General features: G+C 45.5%; 1 protein-coding gene across 3 annotated transcripts in view; it reads right to left on the bottom strand.

The window, feature by feature from the left end:
- The window catches only part of DDAH1 (dimethylarginine dimethylaminohydrolase 1), a 90837-nt gene that overhangs the window by 51534 nt on the left and 11860 nt on the right, over positions 1–27443 (bottom strand). The window lies entirely within an intron of this gene.

Here is a 27443-nt window from a genome sequence, read left to right as displayed (position 1 = left end):
TATTCTTAGGATAGGGGATAAGTTGTTCACCACTGGGTTCACCACTGGACTACTCCTTTAAAAAGGCAGCTGAATTGCAATTCCAGACACCACCTATAGACATGTGTGGCGCTGTTTCTTCAGAAAAGCACTCAGGTTTTTGCAAACCTTTATAGTATGTTTATAGATAACACTAAATTCTTGTTTGCAACATAAAAAATTCACATGCTGCCACTGCCTAAAGTCACAGGATTACTCTGGGGAACCTGAAATGCCACATACCAAGCCACAAAGAACATGAATGTAGAATGGTTGGCAGGCGATGTTCAGCCACTCAAAGCGATTATACAGAGATTAGCATGACAGGGACAATGGCAAGTTACGTGGAGCGGACGCTGTAATCCCGATGAAACCCTGAGAACGTTTCTTTGATGGACTTTAATGCCTCTAACCTTCCTGGAGTACCTAGAAATGACATAACAGCTTCATGTAGCTGCATTCTAAGTGCAGTTTCTAGAGCGTACACTAGGTGGTGACAGGGAAGGGGGTTTAGAGAGTCACGGAGAAGGAATGTGTTTTGGAAAAAAGAAAATCCTCCGTCCTGTTTCTTATATGCACAATATACAGCAAGTAGAGAAATGCGTAACAAATTATAAAATATCCCAAAAATCATGGAAGCAACCACAGGCGTGGACAAAATTGATGGTGCCCTTCTGTTAAAGACAGAAAAACCCCACAATGCTCCCTGAAATAACTTGAAACTGATAAAAATGAATAAAAATTTACAGAAAATTACCTGATGAAAATCAGACATTGCTTCTGAATTGTGGTTCAACAGAATCATAAAAAAATACCAAAAGTAATGAAACTGTCCTGGACAAAATGATGGTCCCTGAAGTTAATATTTAGTTGCACAACCTTTTTGGGGGCAGTCACTGCAATCCAGCAATTTCTGTAACTCTCAGTAAGACTTCTGCCAGCTGTCTCAGGTGTAAAGGTGCCTTCTCTAAACTGCAGGTATCTTGGCCCACTCCTCATAAGATCCTGCTCCAGCTGTCTCAGGTGTAAAGGTGTCTTCTCCAGACTACAGGTATCTTGGCCCATTCCTCATAAGATCCTACTCCAGAGGTCTCGGGTGTGAAGGTGTTTACTCCAGGCTGCAGGTATCTTGGCCCACCCCTCATAAGATCCTGTTCCAGCTGTCTCAGGTGTAAAGGTGTCTTCTCCAGGCTGCAGGTATCTTGGCCCACCCCTCATAAGATCCTGCACCAGCTGTCTCAGGTGTGAAGATGTCTTCTCTAGACTACAGGTATCTTGGCCCACCCCTCATAAGATCCTGTTCCAGCTGTCTCAGGTGTGAAGATGTCTTCTCTAGACTACAGGTATCTTGGCCCACCCCTCATAAGATCCTGTTCCAGCTGTCTCAGGTGTGAAGATGTCTTCTCTAGACTACAGGTATCTTGGCCCACCCCTCATAAGATCCTGTTCCAGCTGTCTCCGGTGTGAAGATGTCTTCTCTAGACTACAGGTATCTTGGCCCACTCCTCATAAGATCCTGCACCAGCTGTCTCAGGTGTGAAGATGTCTTCTCCAGACTGCAGGATTCAGCTCCTTCCACAGATGTTCAATAGGATACAGATCAGGGCTCATAGAAACAACTTCGCAATAGTCCAAATTTTAGCTCTAGGCCAATCTTGAGTGTTCTTAGCTGTGTTTTAGGGCATTATCCTGTTGGTGCACCCATGACCTGCGACTGAGACCAACTTCCTGACACTGGGCATCACATTTTCCTCCAGTATCTTGAGATTTCATTGCACCCTGTACACATTGAAGACACCCTGTGCCAGATGCAGCAAAGAAGCCCCAAAACATAACCGAGCCTCCTTCATGCTTCACAGTAGGTACAGGGTTCTTTTCTTTGTATGTTTCTTTTTTGTATTTGTGAATATAGAGCTGATGAGACTTTCCAAAAAGCTCTAGTTCTGTCTCATCTGTCCAAAGGATGTTCTCCCAGAAGCCTTTTGGCTTGTCAAATGCCTTTTGGCAAATTTCTGTCTCGCCTTTTTATCATTTGCGTTCAACAGTGGCGTCTTCCATTAAGTCAACTTTGGCTCAACTAGCAACGGATGGTGCGATCTGACACTGATGTGCCTTGACCTTGGAGTTCACCTTTAATGTCTTTAGAAAATGTTCTGGGCACTTTGGTTTCCATTCATATTATCTGTCTCTTTGAATTTGTCATCAATTTTACTCTTGCGGCCACATCCAGAGAGGTTGACTACAGTCCCGTGGACCTTAAACTTCTCAATAATATGTGACACTGTAGTCACAGGAACATTCTTGAAGAGGTGTTATAGCCTTCACCTTGTCTCCTGAGACAACTCTCTCCTCAGCTTTCCATGGTCCATGTCCAATGTGGAACACAACATGATACCAAACAGCACAGTGACTACTTATTAGGCTACAATCATTTTTGTCCAGGCCAGTTTCAGTATTTAGTTTTTTTTTAATCTTATTATTCTGTTAATCCATAATTCAGAAGCAATGTCCAATTTGTGATTTTCTGTATTTTTTTTTTAAAGGAGAACTGTGGTGAAACAATTTTCATTTCCCCTGTGCCCGGGCTGCAAAAAATAAAGAAAACAACTTTAACTTACCTTCCCTCATTGCGCCGATATCGGCATCCCGGTCCTCCGTTGCTGGTCTTCTTCCTGGGCTTGGTGACCCATACTGCGCTCAGCGTATCGCCCGCCACAGCGATGTCCCACCTCGGCCGGTGATAGGTTGAGAGCACTGTCATGTAAGGAGCCCAGGCAGCAGGGAGAAGGTGGGGCCCAGGCTCCTTACATGACAGTGCGCTCAGCCTATCACCGGCCCAGGCGGGGCACCCCTGCAGCCGTCTATACGCAGAGCGCAGTATGAGTCACCGAGCCCAGAAAGCAGGAAGAAGAACAGCACTGGAGAATCGGGATGCCGGTATCGGCGCAATGGGGGAACGAAGGAAGGTGAGTTAAAGTTTTATTTTTTTTAGTTTTTGCAGCCCGGGCACAGGGGAAATGAAAAATGTTCTACCACAGTTCTCCTTTGGCAAAAGGGAACCAAGACTATTTATCCACGTCTGTATAGCCATAGCAGCTGTTATGGTTGTGCAAAGATTGAGGGTGCACTCAAATGCAAAAACATTGCATCTTATTGTAATTGGTGGCTTTTTGTTTTCTAGCACTACTATGTAGGTCAGGGTTTTCCCAAAATTGTTTCTCCTGCTATTGCAAAACTACAACTCCCAGCATGCTGGGAGTTGTAGTTTTGCAACAGCTGGAGACATACTGTTTGTGTCACGATGCCGGCTGGCAGGTAGTGGATCCTCTGTGCCAGAGAGGGATTGGCGTGGACCGTGCTAGTGGATCGGTTCTAAGTCACTACTGGTTTTCACCAGAGCCCGCCGCAAAGCGGGATGGTCTTGCTGCGGCGGTAGTGACCAGGTCGTATCCACTAGCAACGGCTCAACCTCTCTGACTGCTGAAGATAGGCGCGGTACAAGGGAGTAGACAGAAGCAAGGTCGGACGTAGCAGAAGGTCGGGGCAGGCAGCAAGGATCGTAGTCGGGGGCAACGGCAGGAGGTCTGGAACACAGGCTAGGAACACACAAGGAAACGCTTTCACTGGCACAATGGCAACAAGATCCGGCGAGGGAGTGAAGGGGAAGCGAGGTATAAATAAGGAGTGCACAGGTGAACACACTAATTGGAACCACTGCGCCAATCAGCGGCGCAGTGGCCCTCTAAATCGCAGAGACCCGGCGCGCGCGCGCCCTAGGGAGCGGGGCCGCGCGCGCCGGGACAGGACAGACGGAGAGCGAGTCAGGTACGGGAGCCGGGATGCGCATCGCGAGCGGGCGCTACCCGCATCGCGAATCGCATCCCGGCTGGAGACGGTATCGCAGCGCACCGGGTCAGTGGAGCTGCCCGGAGCGCTGCGGTAGCGAGAGAGAAGCGAGCGCTCCGGGGAGGAGCGGGGACCCGGAGCGCTCGGCGTAACAGTTTGGATGTAGGTCCTATAAAATGATGGCGCTATTATCCATCCCTACTTAGGCTGCATTCACACGGCCGTCCAGACCCGTCCCGTTCTTCTCCCATCAAAAATAAAAATAGACTTTAACCTCTTCAGGACACAGGGCGTATGGATACGCCCTGCATTCCGAGACCTTAAGGACCGAGGGCGTATCCATACGCCCTTGTGAAATCCAGTTCCCACCGCTAGCCGGTTGGGGACCGGAGCCGGATGCCTGCTGAAATCATTCAGCAGGCACCCTGGCACATCGCCCAGGGGGGTCCTGAGACCCCCCCATGTCGGCGATCGGAGAAAATCGCATGTCAATTCAGACATGCGATTTTCTCCAATTCCGGGCTGATCGGGTCTCTGGTGACCCGATCACCCGGAAAATAGGGCTGATCGGAGTTGTCAGCAACAGCCCCGATCAGCCAAAAGGATTGGAGTGAGATCGCAAAGCTGCAATCTACTCCTATCCCCTGCCATTACTCAGAACGGAGTTCTGACCAATGGCAGCGCAGGACAGGGGGTTGTCATGGCAACCCCCCGTTCTACCCGCCCCTGGATGTCGAGGGGCTCTGGGAAGAAGATGGAGGCCGTACCTGCAGGAGAAGACTGTTGAGACCCAATTAGCTCCTAGCAGGCTATAACTACCCCTCCCCCTTACTACAATAATTAATTAAATAATAACTGACACAACAACAATTTAACTTTTCCGTGGGTGGGGATCGGCCACAGCTTTATTTATAAAATTACTTATATAAATAACAATTTAACTGTAACAAAGACACCGATTGGCTTCTTACCAACCCGAGAGGTGCTGCCACACCGTCCTGTGTGGAGGTCTACCCCGGGTTGACCCCGCTTTCACCGTCTTCTTACCGCCAAGCTGTGACTTACAATAAACAGAGATACAAAAAAGGGAGGGAGGGAGGGCAAAACTCCGGGTCCTGGGCAGATTGAGGGGGGAAGGGAGGCACCACAGCTATAAATACCCAGGGGAGGGCCCCTGAAAGCCCGGGAAACTATTGAACCCCTGATTGGTGCACTCCTTCCCCCCACCCATGGGACATACCACTATAGCCACTGGCAAGTTTTACAGGTGGGGGAGGGGGCTAAAACATTGCCTGTATATTTCTTAACCCCTTACTGCTCACCAGTCAGGGGGCAAGCTAGTTATGCACAGCTTGCCCCTCCAGACTGTTGAGACCCAATTAGCTCCTAGCAGGCTATAACTACCCCTCCCCCTTACTACAATAATTAATTAAATAATAACTGACACAACAACAATTTAACTTTTCCGTGGGTGGGGATCGGCCACAGCTTTATTTATAAAAATTACTTATATAAATAACAATTTAACTGTAACAAAGACACCGATTGGCTTCTTACCAACCCGAGAGGTGCTGCCACACCGTCCTGTGTGGAGGTCTACCCCGGGTTGACCCCGCTTTCACCGTCTTCTTACCGCCACGGAGGAGACCAGTTAGCCCTACACTGGGCTCCGACCCCCACCCAAGAGATACTGGATAGCCAACACCTGGGGCCACCTCAGCCCCCCGGACACACCCAAAACATTTCCTCTCCAGGAAATCCGCCCAACACATTTCCTCTCCAGGAAATCCGCCCAACACTTTTCCTCTCCAGGAAATCAGAGGTACCTGCCGCCAGGACCATTTTTTTTTTTTTTAAATTAAATAACTCGTGTGAACTCCACTCTCAGACTCGCCCACACAGCTCGTACCACCTTGTGGAAAGCCGCTCTCAAAACAAAAACACATATGGGAAACATCAAACTGGGCAAAAATAGCAACACAACATGCAGATCTCCCGCGCCCCATGCACAGCGCTACCCTCTCCGGAAACCCAGCCACCTCCGCCGGCCCCGATACAAAAAGAGAGCAAATCCCGAACTCACAAAAACCCCATCCTATCAAAGAAAAGCCAAAACCCAAAATAGACAAAAAACCTGGAACTGAATAATCGGGGGCGGGGAGCAAAAGAAAAAAGGCGAGGGGCCCCACCACCGCCCAGTCAACAATAGGAGGACAATGGAAAAAACAGTCATCCGCGGACCCTCATGCAGCACAAGCTGCGTGACCCCAATCGCCTAAGCAGTCTCGGACCGACGGGCCTTTTTTTTTTATTTTATTTTGTATTTATTTATTTATATATTTTTTTATTTTTTATTTTTTATTTTTTTTTACTTTTTCCGTGAAACCACAAGATAAGCACCCAAAAACACAGACACCCAAGTCCCATGGAAGGGGACGAGGAGAAAGGAAGTGCCCCATCCACATAGCCCCGAAAAAAGCTAGCGCAAAACCTCGGATCAGAGAAAACGACGCAAAAAGCGACAACCAAAAAACCCAACCCGCAGCCGCCGCCAAGCGACCCAAAAACTGATAGGAAAAACCGGTCGCCGACAGCAAGGCCACCCATTCACGGGCCCAGCCCCTAGGTATACACCAACCGCAAAGCAGAAAAGAAAACACCCCCTGCCATGTGCCATGCGGCAACCGCACCCCACTGGATCGCAGCACAGCGGGAAAGCCACCCAATTATAATTTTTTTTTTTTTTTTTTTTTTTTTTAATTAGCAGGTGATTCACATGAACAGGAGAAGATACCCAGCGTCACATACTAAGAATGTTATTTGGATTCACGGAGAACACAGTCCAAATCTCGAACCTCCTTAGAGAGGTGACACAGCAGTTAACGTCCGTTAACACAACCTATTAAAACGAAATAGGAAATCAAACATCAGAGCCTCGTAAGGTTACCACAAGGGGCATTCCAGGTATGAAAAACAAATCCCCTATCCACAGACCATTTGGAACCTCCGGGACCCTCCTCGGCTGTAGACATCCCGGCCTCCACACCAACACCAACCACTCGCAAGCGCCTTACCGTGAGTCGCAGGACCCACCAAAGCGGACCAAGAAATACACCACTCTGCACAATGACACATGGGCCAGCCACACAAGCAAACCTTCCAACTCCACCCAAGGGAGCAACCTCCGGAACCACTGCCAGAGAAAACGGGACAAAGCATCAACATCCAGTACCGACCCCAAGGAGCATAGCCCCAAAATAACTCGTAACTCCAAACAGCGAAGAACTGGGTGCAACAAACCGAGCACAGGAAGAAAGCCGAAAAAGAGATAATAGCAGAGACAACGCCCCGAATGTCAGACCGACAACACACCACGATCACTCAAATCACACCCTAGAAAAGAAGAAAAGTATCACCAAATTAGAGCGCAACCAAGCGCAAAAGAGTCCACATGAGTCTGGCGCCTTAGACCGCTCGGCCATGTTTTAGGGGCCACGCCAACCCACACAGTACCGTTACAATTCTAGAACATGAGCTGCCGAAGCAAGCACCCAAAGTCCCACAACCAATACCAAGGGAAAAGCGCATACAAAACCCAAGCATGGCAGAAACCCCCCGACTACTAAGACCCAGGGGTAAACCACCCCGCAGCACCACTGGGAAAACCAAACACCACACCAACAACCAACCAAACCAGCCACATCTGAGAACAGAGCGAGCTCCCCGTGAGCCGCAACCGGGGACTGAAAGCAGGCCTGTCCACTGCACAACTCACGAAAAACCCCAAGCAACTGAAACGTCAGCCCTTAGCGCACCCGGGGCACATATGCAGGGGCACAGACACCACACACCCTCGGCAGCCAGAGACAACCTGCAGGAAAAAACTCCGCCCAGAACCATAGTCCCCGTGTAACATTCAGTAAATTAGCAAGGACCGGAACCAGGGCACCTACAAGTCCAGAGGAAACCAAAAACAGAGAATTTTTTTATTTTTTTATTTTTTTTATTTATTAATTTATTTATTTTTTAAACTTTTGAACGCAATCACTCCCTAACCACAGGAAAGCAGCAGACCAACACCAATGCAGCATGCGGAAGCCAGGCCAATCTTTACTGTATCGTTCCAATTATAACATACGTGCTGCCGAAGCGAGCACAAAATATGGAACACTTCACAAAGTTGCATGTCAGCCTTGCAGCAATAAACCACACCCCAACAAGCGTAGAGCACTGGAGAATCACCCTCCGGAACACCACCACGAAAAGAACTCACAAGGGTGGACAAACGGCTACTCAAGCGAAACCTACCCACTGAAGACTCAAGCAAAATCTACCCACCGCCACATCAGCTAAAGCACCCAGCACATCATACAGGAGTCGCAGCGGAGAGAGACTACAACCAAGATGGAGAGATAAACCAAACAAAGGGGGAGAAAACCAAAAGAAACAAAACCGTAACTCGGTGGCAACCATTGATCCAGGAGAAGGAACAAGCCTCGGGAGCGAAGTCCGCCAAACCCCGGCCACCCAGAGTCTAAGGCCAAAAGACCACTCACCCAAGTGCACACCGCGCAAGATGAAACCCTACCAAAGCACCCCGTCAAGAAGAGACTTACCCAACTCACCACCAGAGACTAGGGTTGCCACCCTGCCGGTATTTTACCGGCACAGCCGGTATTTTCATCTACATTCCGGGCTGTGCCGGTAAGTTTGGATGAAAAATACCGGCCATGCAATGGCCGGTATTTTTCATTCACTGACAGGGGCGGACGGAGCAGCATCCCCAGAAGAGCACTTCTTTCATGACCGACCGTACAATGCCCAGGTCTGACACCAGCAGCCTGTGACAGGGAGAGCTCCGTGCAATGACAGGAAGAGATTGTACAGTGCTGGGGAGGGGGCGTGACCTCCTGTCTCCTGTCTCCCCCTCCCCCTCCTTCTCTCTGCCCCGTGCAGTCTTACAACCCTCCATAGGCAGAGCAGGGAGGGGAGAGGCCGTGTATTCTGTCTCCATCTGCTGCGCAGGGCGGGTGAGTGTCTGTGTGTATATATGTGTGTGTGTGTATATATGTGTCTGTATATATGTGTGTGTGTATGTGTCTGTGTGTATATATGTGTCTGTGTGTATATATGTGTCTGTGTATATATGTGTCTGTATATATGTGTCTGTGTGTGTGTCTGTGTGTATATATGTGTCTGTGTGTGTGTCTGTGTGTATATATGTGTCTGTGTGTATATATGTGTCTGTGTGTGTGTCTGTGTGTATATATGTGTCTGTGTATATATGTGTGTGTGTGTATATATGTGTCTGTGTATGTGTCTGTGTGTATATATGTGTCTGTGTGTGTGTCTGTGTGTATATATGTGTCTGTGTGTGTGTCTGTGTGTATATATGTGTCTGTGTGTATATATGTGTCTGTGTTTATATGTGTCTGTGTCTCTATGTGTCTGTGTATATATGTGTGTGTGTGTGTGTGTGTGTGTGTGTGTGTGTGTGTAGGGGGGGGGGGGGGTAAACTGCCTAATCTGGGGGACAACTATGCTGCCTAATCTGGGGGACAACTATGCTGCCTGATCTGGGGGACAACTATGCTGCCTAATCTGGGGGACAACTATGCTGCCTAATCTGGGGGACAACTATGCTGCCTAATCTGGGGGACAACTATGCTGCCTAATCTGGGGGACAACTATGCTCCTAATCTGGGGAACAACTATGCTCCTAATCTGGGGGACAACTATGCTCCTAATCTGGGGGACAACTATGCTGCCTAATCTGGGGGACAACTATGCTGCCTAATCTGGGGGACAACTATGCTGCCTAATCTGGGGGACAACTATGCTGCCTAATCTGGGGGACAACTATGCTGCCTAATCTGGGGTACAACTATGCTCCTAATCTGGGGGACAACTGGGGTACAACTATGCTCCTAATCTGGGGGACAACTGGGGTACAACTATGCTCCTTATCTGGGGGACAACTGGGGTACAACTATGCTCCTAATCTGGGGGACAACTGGGGTACAACTATGCTCCTAATCTGGGGGACAACTGGGGTACAACTATGCTCCTAATCTGGGGTACAACTGGGGTACAACTATGCTCCTAATCTGGGGGACAACTGGGGTACAACTATGCTCCTAATCTGGGGGACAACTGGGGTACAACTATGCTCCTAATCTGGGGGACAACTATGCTCCTAATCTGGGGGACAACTATGCTGCCTGATCTGGGGGACAACTATGCTCCTAATCTGGGGGACAACTATGCTCCTAATCTGGGGGACAACTATGCTGCCTGATCTGGGGGACAACTATGCTGTCTAATCTGGGGGACAACTATGCTGCCTAATCTGGGGAAAAACTACCCGACCCTCCACAATATTTTTAGTTTCTCATGTGGCCCCATGGGATAAATAATTGCCCACCCCATTCCTCCTCAACCCCTGGACATTCCTTAACCTGGAGCCGCCCGGGGAAAGGAGAAAGTGAAGACAAGAGACTGGTGAGACCTCTCTGCAAAATTGTGTATTTAATGCAGTGTTTCCCAACCAGGGTGCCTCCAGCTGTTGCAAAACTATTACTCCCAGCATGCCCAGACAGCCTTTGGCTGTCCGGGCATGCTGGGAGTTGTAGTTTTGCAATAGCTGGAGGCACCCTGGTTGGGAAACACTGATTTAATGTGTGAAACTATCTGCTGCGCTCTGTATCTAATCCTGTCATGTGCGATACTGTCTGCTGCGCTCTGTATCTAATCCTGTCATGTGTGATACTGTGAGCTGAGCCTGTATATCCAAATCTGTCATGTGCGATACTGTCTGCTGAGCCTGTGCATCTAAATCTGTCCTGTGTGATACTGTCTGCTGAGCCTGTGTATCTAATCCTGTTATGTGTGATACTGTCTGCTGAGCCTGTGCATCTAAATCGGTCATGTGTGATACTGTCTGATTAGCCTGTTTATCTGACGTTGCGCAGGGGGACGTCACTCGTCATCAGAGAGAGCCAGCGTTGCTGTCGCGCACCACCACTACCGCCGCCGCCGGCATAAATAGGGTTTTGGTAGGTATTCTCTAAATGTAAATTTTTTTGTGCGATATAGGAAAACTCCCCCCGCATATATATTGTATCCATCCCATCCCCCATGCCATTTCTTAAACCCCCCTCCCATCCCCCATGCCATTTCTTAAACACCCCTCCCATCCCCCATGCCATTTCTTAAACCCCTGATCCCTCAGCCCCTGTGCAATCTGGCCCCTCCCCTTTTGTAGCTCCACCCCCACATAGCCACACCCATGACCGGTATTTTTCTGAGGGAAAGGTGGCAACCCTACCAGAGATCAAAACAGACATACATCCATATCCGAGACCCAAACACAACAAACACACGGGAACAAAAGGACGAACACTAAACAGAACGTAGCCATAAGCACACAAACCGGGGAAGGGGCCAAGCCCCACAGCAGAACACTCACCAATTCCAGAAGATGGAGAAGCACAACAGCTGGAGGGACCACTACACCACTGCCGCAGGCATGGGACAAGGCACGCTGGAGACCGCCGGGTAGCAGGCACTTGGCCGCCGCCCGAAACGGTGCTGGAAACCATGCCGGGAAACCAACAGTAGAGGACTCCGAGGCACTGTATGAGGCAGAGGAGGATGAGGGAGAACCACTGCGGGAAGAACCGAAACACCTACTCCCTGCAGGTGAGCAGAAGGTCCAAAATAAATAAATAAATAAAAACGCCGCCTCCCAGGGCCAGAGCGAGAGCGGCGACGAATAAGTCTATGCTCCCATCCGGCCCCAGAGGGGGAAGAGCAACATGAAATCAGGGGAGCACTCCCTACCCCTCCACGGGGGGCACTGGAGAGGCAGGAGGAAGAAGGACAGCAGCGGCAGCAGGGGGGAAGGGGAAGGGGGGGTTGGGAACTTGGGACGGGGAGGTGATGGGGAGGCGGGGGGGGGGGGGGGCCGTGGCTGCAAGGATATGGGGAGCACCAGAAAAGCAGGGGGAGATAAGGGGGGGGGGGGGCGCTAGTGTGGCGGGGGTAAGGAGCTGGGTAAATTAGTGGGGACGATATGAGGGCTCATACAGTTTGCGCCGTGATCTGAAGTCGTACGTGATACCAGCGTCATTTTGATCAGATGATGAGATCACTGTTTATACATATTTACAGTACAAAAAGCGATAAAAAACACGCTAATTAGGACTGTGAAATATTTATTCAATTATTTATATTTGTAGCTATTTATGTATTGTATTTATTTAATAATTTTTTTATTTATTTTATTTTATTTTATTTTTTTTATTTATTATTATTTTTTTTTATGTATTGAATTATCTTTTTTTTTTTTTATTTATTTTTTTATTTATATATTTTTTTAACTTTATTTTTATTTATTTATTTTTTTTTTTGCACATACGCCATAGACGGAGCGCTTCAATTGATGATATATTGTTATATTTCGGACATGTACGCACGTGGCGATACCACATATGTGTGTGTTTGTTACAATATACAGTACTTAATTTATGTGCGCACACACACACATATATATATATATATATATATATATATACTTGCACAAATATACATACATATATACACATATATACATACAAACTTTTATTGAAAGGGTTAAACTTAACTGTTGAAATCTTTTTATTTATTTTTTTTCTATTTTTTTTTTTTTTTTTTTGCACTGACATAGCTCCCACAGGGGGCTATAACACTGCACTCACTGAACCTGACACTGATCACTTGCCATGTATTAACATGGCAACGATCAGTGCTAACAACGATCGATTGCTCAAGCCTGAATTACAGGCTTGTAGCAATCAATCATGAGCGGACGCGCAGGAGGCAGGTGAGTGACCCTCCTGCTGCGTCCCAGCTGATCGGGACATCGCGATTTTATCGCGATGGTCCCGATCAGCCCGACTGAGCAGCCGGGATGCATGCAATGTCACTTTCAGACGCGGCGATCAACCTTGATCGCCACGTCTAAAGACGCAATGCCGGACATCTGCCCGATCGGTGATGTCCGGCATAGCATGAGTCCTGGTTGCTAATAGCAACCGGGACTCACAGCTATGATGCGCGCTCGCCTTAGGAGCGCGCATTACAGCTGGGGACGCGCAAATGGACGTTAATAAACGTCCATTTGCGCAGGAAAAAGGGGGGTTAAGCCAGCAGCAGTCACCCAGGGGCCGCCACCTCCAGAGACGGAGGGGACAACAGGGGAGGGGGACAACAGGGGGGGGACAAGAAGGAAACCAGAGCATGCTCATAAGGAGCATGCCTGGGGAGAGGGATGAAGGTCCAGGCAGGGGAGAGGGCTCGGGGCAGGGAAGAGGGCAAAAGGAGCGGGTGGGACAGGCCGCACAGGGACTACAGGGGAAAGGAGAGCGGGACTGAGGAGAGGTCCGCCAGCCTCCCGAACCCAACACCGGCGCAACAGGAGGGGAGGCCAGCTCAGCCACAAGCGAGCATGCCGTCCCTCACCCACCTGCTCCATCCGGGCCATAAATAAGGGGCAGTAACATACCAACCAGCAGACAAAACTCCGGGTCCTGGGCAGATTGAGGGGGGAAGGGAGGCACCACAGCTATAAATACCCAGGGGAGGGCCCCTGAAAGCCCGGGAAACTATTGAACCCCTGATTGGTGCACTCCTTCCCCCCACCCATGGGACATACCACTATAGCCACTGGCAAGTTTTACAGGTGGGGGAGGGGGCTAAAACATTGCCTGTATATTTCTTAACCCCTTACTGCTCACCAGTCAGGGGGCAAGCTAGTTATGCACAGCTTGCCCCTCCAGATGCCTGGGGACCTGGGATCTTTGCTTGAGCCTGCAGGATTCTGATCAGGTAGGGAATCGACAGTGGGGGGGGGGGGAATTGAAAGTGAAAGTAAATCGATCTTTACTGTGGCAACCACTAGGGGGGCCAAACTGCAACTCCCAGCATGCCCAGAGAGCCAAAGGCTGTCTGGGCATGCTGGGAGTTGTAGTTTTGCAACATCTGGAGGGTCACAGTTTGGAGACCACTGTTACAGTGGTGCCCAAACAGTAGCCCTCCAGATGTTGCCAAACTACAACTCTCAGCATGCCTCGACTGCCCAGGCATGCTGGGAGTTGTAGTTCTGTGCCATCTGTCCCTTCAGGTTTAGCAATTTTCATGAATTTTTGAAAATTGCTGCTCTACTTTGAAGCCCTCTAATTTTTTCAAAAAGCAAAAATATGTCCATTTTATGATGCCAACATAAAGTGGACATATTTATGGACATTTATCAACGGGTTTAGTCAGGTTTTCTTTACTATAATTGTCGCAACTGCGACTACTCGATTTTTCGTGCGACATTTTGACTGGAAAGCGAGAAAAGCAAGTTTTCCTAAAATTTACTATGTAGTAATAATTTTAAAATGGACTACGGGTAGTCAGGTATTTATTAACTGCGACAGTCGCAACTGCGCAAAAAAAAGTCGCAACAGCGTTAAAAATTGACTAAATTTACTCCAGCTCAAACATGGAGCAGAAAAAGCTACTACCAAAGTAAAAAAGGAAAAATTGGTTACGTGAAAGAAAATTATCAACAGGCTGAATCCAGTTGATAAATACGTCGCACATAAGCAAAAAAAAAGTAAGGGAAAAATTACTAAAAAAAAGAATACATAAGCAAACATTGATAAATGTCCCTCATTGTGTTTGTGAAGAAAAATAAAATTTATTTGGAATATCCATTTTCCTTACAATTAGAGAGCTTCAAAGTTAGAAAAAAACAAAAAAGGATGCAATTAACGCCGAAAATTTACCACCAAAATAAAGTAGAATATGTCACGAAAAAACAATTTCAGAATCAGAATATTCGGTAAAAGCGTTTTCGCGTTATTAATTTGTAAAGTGACGGTGGTCAGAATTGCGAAAAAGGGCTCAGTCCTTAAGGTGAAAAAGGGCTGCGTCCTTAAGGGGTTAAAAAAAAAAAACAGACAATAACGGATGCAAATAAATGTTATCCCTTTGGATCCATTATTGTTCAGGAGTAAAAACGGATCAAAAAACTGATTAAAAAACGGATGCAAATGGATAACATTGAAGGCTCATCCGTTTTCCATAGACTTCAATGTTAAATTTACAGTATCCGTTTTTTCGACAGGAGAAAAAATACTGCATGCACCGTCTTTTCTCCTGTAAAAAAAAAACAAAAACAAAAAACGGAAATGAGCGCAGACGGGTGCAAACGGATGTGAAAGGATTGTAAAAAAAAATCCCATGGGATTATTTTACAACCGTCTGTAATCCGTTTACAAGCAGCAACAACGGAACCTAAACGGGGGAAAAGAGCGGGGACAGATGACCGTGGGAACGCACCCTTACGTTACTATTTCAGTTTGCTGACAATAGGTGGCCATCTCATTTTGCTAGTTACGCCCCTGCAAAATTCAATATACAGTAGTAGTGGGTCTGCCAGGGAGAGCAAAATTGCGGCCAGGATTTGGAGCTTAAAGTCACCCATATATATAAATAGCTATATAACAGGCCACATTTAGACTTGTTGGGGGTTTGCATCTCAGACAACTTACTGTACAATAGATGTAGATGGGTTTTTAAAAACTCCATCTTGTGGAATAATTATAATAAAAATAAAAAAAAATCTATGGAAATATAATGTAACATATTTACATCATAGATTTTACCCATTGCAATGCATAGAGGGAAATCCATGGCAAAGGGGCAACAAATTCTCCAAATAATTCATGCAGGTTTTTCCATGGATACCTTACGGATTTACAAGAAAATACATGGTAGAATATAACCGCCATGTATGAAATTAGCTTCACAAAATTCAACAAGTACTCTCCCCTCCGCCATCTTGAAAGCCGTTATATTGAATAGGGGTCATGGGGGAGATTCATCAAAACTTGTGCAGAGGAAAAGTTGCTGAGTTGCCCATAGCAACCAATCAAATTGCTTCTGATTGGTTGCTATGGGCAACTTTTCCTCTGTGCAAGTTTTGATGAATCGCCCCCATGACCCCTTTGGCATGGGGGACAGTTCCCGCATGTACCTAAATCTTCACTTCACAGGACATCAACAACAGCCATGAGCTTTTATTGACATCATATGCCATGAGGTACTTTTTAGCTCATGCCTCTCACGGCTATGGTGACTGGCTATGGTGACTGGCTATGGTGACTGGCTATGGCACCTTATTATGGAGGAATCAGTGCATCTAGGAGAAAATACATCAGTAATATGGTATGCAATGTTTTTTTCTCTTTAAATTCTATCTGAATCTATGGGGATAAACATTTCATGTACAATCCACACATTTCTACAGGCAGCATGTTATGGGTGTGTGTCATGCAGAGTTTGTATGAACCATTGGGCCTAGTGAAGATTATGGGGGAAGATTTATCAAAACCCTTGCAGAGGAAGAGTGGTGCAGTTGCCCATAGCAACCAAACAGATGGCTTCTTTAATTTCTAAAAAAAAAAAAAGCCTCTGAAAAATGAAAGAAACAATCTGATTGGTTGCTATGGGCAATGGCATCCCTCTTCCTCTACACAGGTTTTGACAAATCTCCCCCTATCTGACTAAACTGTATTCACCGAGGAAAATTAAATACCAGGTGAAATACAACAAGATAAGGTAAACTCCCCAGTACAGGTCACCTGTCTAACCCAGGAAGAAGTACAGTGCCCCCTACAAAAAAATCAAAATAGACAAATTGCCAGGTCCAGATGGCATTCACCCCCCGTGTTCTAAAGGAATTAAGTAATGTAGTAATCTGTCCCCTATTTTTAATATTCAGGGACTCTATAGTAACCGATACTGTTCCCCAGGACTGGTGCATGACAAATGTGGTGCCAATATTTAAAAAGGGGTCAAAACGTGACCCGGGAATTATAAACTGTTAGTTTAACCTCCGTTGTATGTAAATTGTTTGAGAGTTTTCTAAGAGATGCTATTTTGGAATATCTTGATAAAAATAAATGTATGACCCCATATCAGCATGGATTTATGAGGGATCGGTCCTGTCAAACTAACCTGATCAGCTTCTATGAGGAGGTGAGCTCCAGACTGGACCAGGGGGAATCGCTGGATGTCGTATATCTGGATTTTCCAAAGTATTTGATACGGTGCCACATAAAAGGTTGGTGCATAAAATGAGAAGGATGGGACTGGGGGAGAATGTGTGTAGGGGACAGTGCACTGTTACCAATGGATCTGGAGAGGTTGGAGGTTTTTGGCTGAGAAGTGGAAGATGAGGTTTAACACTGATAAATGTAAGATAATGCACATGGGGAGGAAAAATCCGGGCTGGGATTATGTATTAAATGGGAGAACACTTGGGACAACTGATGTGGAAAAGGACTTAAGAGTCTTAGTTAATAGTAAATTTAGCTGTAGTGACCAGTGTCAGGCAGCTGCTGCCAAGGCAAATAAAATCATGGGGGGCATCAATAGGGGCATAGATGCCCCTCGACCAGGAAATAATTCTACCGCTGTATAAATCACTAGTCAGACCACATATAGAATACTATGTGCAGTACTGGTCAGACCACATATAGAATACTGTGTACAGTACTGGTCAGACCACACATAATAATACTGTGTACAGTACTGGGCACCGGTGTACAAGAAAGATATAGTAGAGGTGGAGAGGGTTCAAAGACGGGCAACCAGGGTAATACGGGGAATGGGAGGACTACAGTACCCAGAAAGATTATCAGAATTAGGGTTATTTAGTTTAGAAAAAAAGAAGGCTTAGGGGAGACCTAATAACTATGTATAAATATATCAGGGGACAGTACAGAGATCTCTCCATGATCTATTTAAACCAAGGACTGTATCTATAACAAGGGGGCATCCTCTACGTCTAGAGGAAAGAAGGTTTCTACACCAGCACAGATGGGGATTCTTTACTGTAAGAGCAGTGAGACTGTGGAATTCTCTGCCTGAGGAGGTGGTCATGGTGAACGCTGTAAAAGAATTTAAAAGGGGTCTGGATGCATTTTTGGAGAATAATAACATTACAGGTTATGTATACTAGATTTATAGGGAATGAAGGTTGATCCAGGGATTTATTCTGATGCCATATTTGGAGTCGGGAAGGAATTTTTACCTCTAGTATGAGGGTTTTTTCCTTCCTCTGGATCAACTCAGTAGGGACTCATTAGGATTATAGGTTGAACTTGATGGACTCTGGTCTTTTTTCAACCTTATGAACTATGTTACTATGTTACATCTTAGATGATAGGCAGTTCCTAAATTTATCCTAATGGGTTATATTCATCTCCTAACGTGATGAAGCATGTTGCTAGGTTATGCTTGCCACTCTGCTGGAATAGAAACTGGAGTATGGTCCTAGTCAGGGAAATGGGACTGGTTGAAGTTCCCTGCTAAGCCATGTGGCCAAGAACAGCTGTGCAGAGGAAAAGTATGCAGCAGTACACTGACGGTCGAACCCCCACTGGTTAGAAAAATGATGGCATCTCCTAGTGATATGCTACCACTTTAGGAGATTGAAAAACCCCATAAAAGGGGTTGTCCATGCTTCAAGAATAGGCCAACCTTGTCAATGGACTGTGTTTCATATTGAACTCAGCCCTATTGACTTAAAGAGTGCTTAGCTATCCTCTATAGTGAACACATGTGGCCAGTGCTTCATTCGTTTTCTTTGGGGTATGGGGGCGAGGTGCAATACCAGAGAGGCAATGGACAAGAGTGGTGCTTGATCATTCCTTTACTGTTGGAGACCATTTAATATAACCAGGACATTCATAGTTGCAGGTACAGGATGAATTGAGCGTTGTCATCTTATTAGAGTTTTTAATCAATGGACATGGAGGTTCCTTGAAGAAATCTAAAAATCTTTATTATATATTACACGGACAATATGGAGGGACTCATGATGATCTCACTGAAACACTGTACAACCTATAGTCCGATCTCTCCATTTAGATTTCATAGTAGAGCTGTCTTGACGTACATCTGGGCTGTGCCGAGATGTGGTTTTTTGCTGATACCTACCTGACCTCATCAGCCTAGAACAGTTACATAACCGAGATCCAGCTCCGGCGCTGATACCATTTTATCAGAGTAATCAGTAGACATTCAGTCTGTACCAGACATAGCAGGAACTGAGAGCTCCAAGAGCAAGCCTTCATTTCCGAACATCTGCATTTCGTATCAAGCAACATGACCCTGCGTACAATGCTAAGTCAGCACATCTCCCTACCTGTGCTCATCCAAAAGCTGCAGAGTTTTGCCTTCTAAAATGTGTTTTTTTCTAGCACTTTGTACTTTGAACACTAAAGTAGAGTAACTCAAAGGATCAATGGAAGTACATAGGAGAAGCCGAGCTGACTCAGGGATTAGTATATTAATGGTTTATAGTTTAGTAAGTGCATAACAGTATGCATTAAACAATAGAATATTTGCCAAAATGATGCAATAAAATTCCAGGAACACTCCACCCGGTACTGATACAGTACATCTATGCACACACCAATTCCGGCACGTACGACAACCCTGATGCCTCATTGCTTTCATATACAATGCTGTGAGCACAATAAGTAGTGGCTATAAAGCCAATATAACTAGGTGGCATCAGGCCTCTTGCAATAGCCACATACTTTAACTACTGGCAAATCCATCCCTGGGAGGTGAATAGGAATATGGCTAAGAAGACCAATATGTTTCGAAATCAACAAAAAGTCAAGTGCTTCTTATGTTCCTCTAACCATATTGACCATACACTAATTGTCCATGTAAAGATCATGCCAAGAATGCCATATGGAGGAAGAATGGTGTTCATAGAGCTAGGGGGTCTGTACATGACAGGGGCTTTATCAACCATCATAGTCTATGAGGTCTCAGACAGTCCATTTTATCTAATTAACAATGCACAAGGCAGAAGATATGTATAGAATATCGAAAAACTTGGCTGAAAGACTCTTATTGCTGAGGAACACATAAAAAATGCTGCTATGCTTCCCAAACCCTATTTGACCAATTTAATGTAAGGGTTTGGAATAAAAGCAGATAATGGTTGGAAGGATCTAGAGAAACTGAAGTGAGAAGGTTGGACCAGCACAACAGAAGTCCATTGTAGCCGTTGGTTAAGCTATGTTGGAGGACAAGATACTTGTTGGGGAGACAAAGTAGCAGGACGGTGCTCGGACACAACTGACCAATATTTTACCAGTCTTCACAGAGAGAATGCTCGGCACTGATTCTTAAGCTTGGCACCATCAAGCCCAGTTAACACTTTCCATGCAATCCTTATCCATGAATAAATGCTAAGGGTGCCTCAACAACATTATAGGCATATGGCAAATCTAAGATGTAGATCCAGAAGACAGGAAATGATGGAGCACTCACCATGCGTTGTCTTGAAACAACTTCTTGATTTCATCTCAGGTACAGCGAAGGGGAGACAGACAGGTGTAGGGGGTGTTCTCAGGTAAAGGACCGTGTCAAGCACATAGCGCTCTGTGCGCGTCATGGTCCGTTGCCTGAGAACACCCCCTACACCTGTCTGTCTCTCCTTCACTGTTCCTGAGATTAAATAAGTTGTTAATACATTTTTTCAAGACAACACATGGTGAGTGCTTCGCCATTTCCTATCTTTTGGATGTACACTGATCAATATTGTGTTGACCAAACAGACAGTTCTAGAACAGTTTTTTTTTTACTGGATAGAATTTCCTTAAGGGTTTTTAAACAATGCGATTTTGTTGTAATGTATGGGCATGCTCAGTCCTCCAATACAAGAGACGTTTTTTGAAACGCTCAGTAAAGTCTCTAAGGGATAAAATGTCAACAGAGAATAAAGTCATCCAGTTGAATCTGGCACTGAGAGACACCCCACAGCACTACGTTCAATGACGTACAGTGTACTAGGTGCCCAGGACAGAAGCATCGGGACAAAATGAACTAACTCTACTGCTACTTTTGTGGCACGTGCCCAATGTAGACATTTTTGTTGGCTGTTGGACAGAAAGTGATGAATTGTTCTTAACTCAGTATCTCAGAACTAACAGTTTGTTATAGGACCGACAATGGAATGCTAAAACTGAGCGACAGAACAATGCCCCCAATGTCCCACACACAAGACGTCTTTGTTTTCAGATATGTTGTGTGCACCTCTGACCACCTGCTGCTCCCCATATTACATGTCAACTCCACTGACATTTAACCCCTAAGTATGGGCAATGGTGTATAAAATATCAAGAATCCCCACTGAATTATATGTAGCTCCAGTTACTGGCACCACAAACCCCGCAGAGATGAACATACCCTTATACAGGCCAAGGAACCTATGGATGTAATGATAATACTTGAGACTGCTTATCTTTATCTCCTCATGCTGTAAACCAATCCCTGATGCATGCCACAAAAATTGATCATTAAAAGTCATATACTGTATAACCTAATTGGGGTGGTGGTAAATGGTGCCAATTTTATAAAATACGTGTGCCACTTCTTGCATGCCGATTGAGAAATGCAGCTTGTCTAGTAAGTTGTGGCAAATGTATTATGCCAACTTCACAATTTTGATCAATTTGCCGCATTTAGCACCATTTTTTTGACTCATGACTAAATGAATTTGGCAAATTGCTAAATCTCTCCAAAGCCCAAGATCCAAGCCTAACACAGTCCTTGAGTATGTAGCACTAGTTATAAACAGTCCTTAAAGGGGTATTCCAGGCAAAAACTTTTTTTTATATATCAACTGGCTCCGGAAAGTTAAACAGATTTGTAAATTACTTCTATTAAAAAATCTTAATCTTTCCAATAGTTATTAGTTTCTGAAGTTGAGTTGCTGTTTTCTGTCTAACTGCTTTCTGATGACTCACGTCCCAAGAGCTGTCCAGCTCCTATGGGGATATTCTCCCATCATGCAAGGGATATTCTCCCATCATGCACAGCTCCCGGGACGTGACATCATCATTGAGCAGTTAGACAGAAAACTTCAGAAGCTAATAACTATTGGAAGGATTAAGATTTTTTAATAGAAGTAATTTACAAATCTGTTTAACTTTCCGGAGCCAGTTGATATATAAAAAAAAGTTTTTGCCTGGAATACCCCTTTAAGGACTGTTTATAACTAGTGCTACATACTCAAGGACTGTGTTTAAATCTGTAGCCCTAGCCCAATACAGCCCTAGAGTATATAGCCCTAGCCCTAGACATTTCAGTAATATGTAGCTCTAGCCTAAGACAGTCCTCTATCTGCAGGGGGGGGACGGGGGGACGGGGGGACGGCTCCTGTACAGGGCGCCAGCTCTGCTGCAGCTCTCCCGGTGCAGGAGGCGCGTCAGCCGCAGCATAACGCCATGGTCAACATGCCCCCTCCATGTATCTCTATGGGAGAGGCATCCCTGCCTCTCCCATAAAGCTGAATGGAGGGGGCGTGTCTGTCGACCTCTTAGTGAGGTTGACAACACAATCATTAGCTGCGCAAAGCCGCACCATTGCCAGGTCCCTGTAAGGGCGATCGTGGGGGTCCCAGTGATCGGACCCCCCGCGATCAAACACTTATCCCCTATGGGATATGTTTTCTTTGGCTGCAGTACTCCTTTAATACATTTTAGCAGGCGTGCAATTAAATTATTATTAATGTTTGGAACAACAGACGGCAATTATTATCAGAGCAGAACAAGACCCAGGGCTCATTCTTCATTATTTTCTGGTTACATAATATCATTAAATAATTAGCGCGGCTGACACCTGCTGAACGAGTCTTACACAATGTACGAGAATGGCGATAACAGGGGTAAATAAGGTCTCTTGTGACCAGTAAGGGTATGTTCTCCAGCTCCTAATGCCTTAGACTTCAAGCACGAGCCATGTAGAGGAGGCTATACAGAGAAATGTCCCTACAATGCTCTAATATAGGCCCTATGGGGGGTGATTATCAAGGGATTTAAGTGTCTTTTTTCTCCCGTAACTTTGGTGCAATACTTTGGCGCAGTGTCTTTTTGCACCAAAGTTTGGCGCATTTTCTCCACTGTCATTTTTTACAACTTTCTCAAAATCACACGGTCCTGTGTGTGATTTTTTACTTTGGTCAGTAAATTCATCATTTGCCCCAATCAATCTTTGGCGCAATTTTGCGCCTTTAGGGTTTATTTTTTTTGGCGCAATCCACCGCCAAGAAATTTTGTACATGGAAAACACACATAGGAATGTCAGAAAATGTAAAAGGTGTCAAAATACATTACAAAATTTTTTTTGTGAAAGCATCGACACCACCGGGGCTGCGCACTACTATCCTGCGACATAGTTGTCTCTGAGGGACCTTTACCCTCCGTTGAGCCAGCATTGGACATGGCCATACAGGTTCAGGAAAGGTAAGCACTGAAGCAGCGGTCTTCAACATGTGGCCCTCCAGATGTTGATAAAACTACAACTCCCAGCATGCCCGGACAGCCAACGGCTGTCCGGGCATGCTGGGAATTGTAGTTTTGCAACATCTGGAGGGCCACGGTTTGAAGACCACTGCACTAAAGTAACAAAAAAAAAAACACTCAAGTTAAAAATAAAATCCATTTCACATGATTATATATATATATATATATATATATATATATAAACCCCACAAAAGAAAATAACTCATGTCGCTTGCTGATATACTGCAGGAGGGACTCCGAAATGGCTGCTCTACAGGGTAAAATACGCGTCCTCTGTGGCGGTAAGTTCTGTGTAAAAGGCGCTGCGAACAGCGGATTTCAACATTTGCACCAAAATTACTAACAACTTGCACAAAATAATAAATTTGGTGCATGTCCACGAAAACCAAAGTGAAAAAAAAAGGGTAAAAAGAAACTTGATAAATTGATAAATACCCCACTATATGTGGCACCATATAATGCTCCATATGGCACCATATTACCAAGTATAGCCCAATAATATGGTATCTGATGGAGCACATCTCAAATCTGACTACGGATGTACAGTAGGGACCAGTCAGGGTCTACGGGTTCTGCATTACAGCTCGGAGGTTGTATTGAGTATATGTGTGGTGGCGGAATTGGGATAAAGCCTTGTGGGGGTGTAGGGTAGTTAGGGTGTTGCTGTTCAGGATAGTTAAGAGCGCTGTTAAAGGGGTATTCCAGGCAAAAACTTTTTTTTTTTTTATAAATCAACTGGCTCCGGAAAGTTAAACAGATTTGTAAATTACTTCTATTAAAAAATCTTAATCCTTCCAATAGTTATTAGCTTCTGAAGTTTTCTGTCTAACTGCTCAATGATGATGTCACGTCCCGGGAGCTGTGCATGATGGTAAAATATCCCCATAGGAGCTGCACAGCTCCCGGGACGTGAGTCATCAGAGAGCAGTTAGACAGAAAACAGCAACTCAACTTCAGAATCTAATAACTATTGGAAGGATTAAGATTTTTTAATAGAAGTAATTTACAAATCTGTTTAACTTTCCGGAGCCAGTTGATATATAAAAAGAAGTTTTTGCCTGGAATACCCCTTTAACCCTTGTCACTCGTGATGCCAGGGTGAGGGTTAAATGCTGTATACTTGATAGGCCTATTGCCACCCTTCCCAAGAGCAATAGGTGATGCAGAAATAAAGGATTGTCCACAACCACTGTTAACTGAAAACTTGCAGGAACTTTTACTGAAGAATTTCTGTACATGCAGCAATAGTAACAGTCCAGATAACAGAGTCTCTATAGATATAGCTGAGCAGCGATTGACAGTCGGTTGGGATCTGATAAGCTCAATTTAGCTTCTTAAGGATTGTATGGCAGAGATCCGCTGGATTTAGGGGTGCGTTTGGGTCCAGTGATCTTGCGGTGAGTAGCGGGGAATTTCTTAGTCTATCCGCTATGTTAGAGGCCGAGGCCGCAAGGCTTTGGCCTAGTAAATCGTCTTGTAAGCTGCGGAGGTCCTACCTCATCCAGAGTCAGCAACCCAAGAGAGGAATCAAGATGGCGCAGGTCCCTTATATGGGCAGGGGACGGCCGTTTTGGATTGGTCCGTAACAACTGTCACTCACCGTTACAGTGCATTGTGGGTGAACACGTCATGAGAACCTCCAAAGGTCCTGTAGCAAAACCATAGAGTTCTAACCTAATCACGTGACCCGCAGGTCCTGCTACGCTCGAACAGGTAGGCAATTAAATCTATACATATTTATATACTTATATTTACTAGAACTTCCATACAGTCACTGACTAACTGAGGGGTGACAAGGGGATAACTACAGAAGAGGGACCCCGACGTCCTTGGGACTCTGACTATGGGGACCTCTATAAAGGTAATGTATAAAATACGGTACCGGGACACCACATATGTGCCCAAAGTCTCCCCTCAGCGATACTTCCAGATCCATGTACGGCGCTCGCACCCACACCAAGTAATTAAAGTGCATCTGTAGCTCGGCATAATGACGACTGATTAAATATTGGCCAAGAAACCTATCCCAGCTCTACCAGCCTGCCCGCCGCTCACAAACTGCATTCACCAAAAGTGAACTTTAATTGCTTCCTCTTCCATTTCACAATATTCTGTTATTTTCACAATATGGCGCCAGGTCACAAAATATGTCTCATTTTCTTCTACATCTTTCTGTCAAAAGAATGTCTAGAATCTCTCCGGTCAGGGGATCATCCAGGTGGGAGAGCTGATAGAGAATGCATTAACCCTCCCAGCTGGAACGATTATCTGTCTTCCGAAATTAAAGGAGGAGTCTGCAATTATCTAAAGAAGGGATAAGGAGCATCGTGCTTCTATGCAAATCGGCTAAATTGCTTGTGATGATACATAAGGTTGAAGTGGGCGATGAGAAGATGAATGCGGTGATGGACACCCTTGGGCTCAAAGACTTTTTTTTTTGTTCACCCACATTGCAGAGATATATTGAAGTCCTATTGCTATGGCTGACTCCTATCTATTTCTATGGCTGACTCCTATCTATTGCTATGGCTGACTCCTATCTATTGCTATGGCTGACTCCTATCTATTTCTATGGCTGACTCCTATCTATTGCTATGGCTGACTCCTATCTATTGCTATGGCTGACTCCTATCTATTGCTATGGCTGACTCCTATCTATTGCTATGGCTGACTCCTATCTATTGCTATGGCTGACTCCTATCTATTGCTATGGCTGACTCCTATCTATTGCTATGGCTGACTCACGGCTGGCTCTCCAACTCTTTTTTTTTAACGGACAATGAACCTTGAAGGGGTACTCCGCCCCTAAACATCTTATCCCCTATTCAAACGATAGGGGATAAGATGTCTGATCGTGGGGGTCCCCAGCGGAGTAAACTTTGCTTTGTGCTGGATGACTGGCAAGCCGGGCGGAGACTCGTGCCGTCACGGTCACGGCACGCTTGTGACATCACGGCCATGCCCCCTCAATGCAAGTCTATGGGAGGGGGCGTGACTTCTATGGGAGGGATAGACTTGCATTGAGAGGGCGTCACTGTGAGGTCACGAGCCTCAGGCGCTGAACCCGATGATCTAAACAAACACTGGGTGCAGCACGGAGATGGCGGGGGTCCACAGTGGCGGGACCCCGTGATCAGACATCTTATCCCCTATCCTTTGGATAGGGGATAAGATGTCTAGGGGCGGAGTACCCCTTTAACGTGGTTGTCCAGTGAGAAAAAAAAAAAAGAGAAGAGCTCAGCTGATATGGAGGGATCTGTGCACTATGGTAATCACATTATACTACTCCATTGCTTAAAGGGGTTATGCAGGAAAAAACTTTTTTTTTTATATGTCAACTGGCTCCAGAAAGTTAAACAGATTTGTAAATTACTTCTATTAAAAAATCTTAATCCGTTCAGTACATATGAGCTTCTGAAGTTAAGGTTGTTCTTTTCTGTCTAAATCCTCTCTGATGACACGTGTCTCGGGAAACGCCCAGTTTAGAAGCAAATCCCCATAGCAAACCTCTTCTAAACTGGGCGTTTCCCGAGACACCGTGTCATCAGAGAGGATTTAGACAGAAAAGAACAACCTTAACTTCAGAAATTCATAAGTACTGAAATGATTAAGATCCGTTTAACTTTCTGGAGCCAATTGATATATATATATATATATATATATATATATATATATATATTTTTTTTTCCTGGAATACCCCTTTAATTATACGTTTTTGACACCATAAACAAGTTGATTTTTTTTTCGCTGGACATCCCCTTTTAAAGGCAACAGCTCATATAAGTAGGGCTGCTAATATCTACATGTACAATACATTACTCTGTGGACACCTCAGCATCCCATCTATGTGCATACTTCTTGGAAAACTTTCATGGAGCGTGACTGTTACAAGAAAATTAAAGGGGTACTCCGTCCCTAGACATCTTTTCCCCTATCCAAAGGATAGGGGAAAAGATGTCTGATCACAGTGGTCCCGCCGCTGGGGACCCCCACGATCTCAGCTGCAACACCCCAGACTGCTCGTAACATCACGGCCATGCCAGACTTGCATTGAGGGAGGGTGGCGGTGACATCATGAGTGCAGGGCGGCGCTGACATCACGAGCCTCTGGTGCTGCCCCCAATTCTCTAAACGAATGCCAGGTGCAGCAGGGAGATC

This window comes from Hyla sarda, chromosome 7 (genome assembly GCF_029499605.1).
Source record: "Hyla sarda isolate aHylSar1 chromosome 7, aHylSar1.hap1, whole genome shotgun sequence".
In the NCBI taxonomy this organism is placed as follows: domain Eukaryota; kingdom Metazoa; phylum Chordata; class Amphibia; order Anura; family Hylidae; genus Hyla; species Hyla sarda.
Note: the sequence above shows the minus strand (reverse complement) of the source record. Positions and strands in the feature narration are given on the sequence as shown.